The sequence below is a fragment of the Mastomys coucha genome, unplaced genomic scaffold (assembly GCF_008632895.1).
Source record: "Mastomys coucha isolate ucsf_1 unplaced genomic scaffold, UCSF_Mcou_1 pScaffold14, whole genome shotgun sequence".
Lineage (NCBI taxonomy): Eukaryota > Metazoa > Chordata > Mammalia > Rodentia > Muridae > Mastomys > Mastomys coucha.
In genome coordinates, this window is record NW_022196896.1 from 72062897 (window position 1) to 72063550 (window position 654).

Below are 654 nucleotides of genomic sequence, written 5' to 3' on the forward strand. Positions count from 1 at the left end.
TTGTGAGCCTAGCCTTTAACAGCTGAGCCATCTCTCTAGCCCAAGACAGGGATTCTCTATGTAGAACAGGCTGACCTTGAACTCACAGAGTTCAGTCTGACCCTGCTGCTTCCCATGTACTAGGATTATAGCTGTATAACACCGTGTCCGACTTCATTATGTATTCCTGTATATCCAAAGTAAGCTATTTTCTTTTCAAAACAAGTGACTATTCAGAAATAAATATGCTTCTTGAGAATATAAGAGTACTTTCTTGGGGCCAAGAATATGTAACTTGATGATAGAGTGCTCCCCCAAGTTAAAGATGCTGACAACCATTAGCTGGGTAGAAGAGACATGAGCTTGGAGATGGAAGAGAACCAAAAGGATAGAGTAGAAGGTAGAGAGAGGAGTAAGACACCAGGGGTTAGGAGTCAAGAAAACATGTCCATGAGGGCTGGCCAATTGGAGTTAAGGGCAGCTGAGATGAAACAGTAATAACTCGAGGTTACTGATAGGAAATCCATTTTAATAGCATAGAGGATAGATATCTGCCCAGCATTAGTGCTAATAAAGGCTTATTATAAATTTAAAGGTCGTGTGTGTCTTTTATTCAGGAACTGAATAATCAAAGTCGTGGTAGAAGGCCCTGATTGAGATTCAATATTTTATACA

General features: G+C 40.2%; 1 protein-coding gene across 1 annotated transcript in view; it reads left to right on the forward strand.

Annotated features, from left to right (window-relative positions):
- The window catches only part of Ercc5 (ERCC excision repair 5, endonuclease), a 44110-nt gene that overhangs the window by 9671 nt on the left and 33785 nt on the right, over positions 1 to 654 (forward strand). The gene's annotated exons all lie outside the window — the stretch shown is intronic.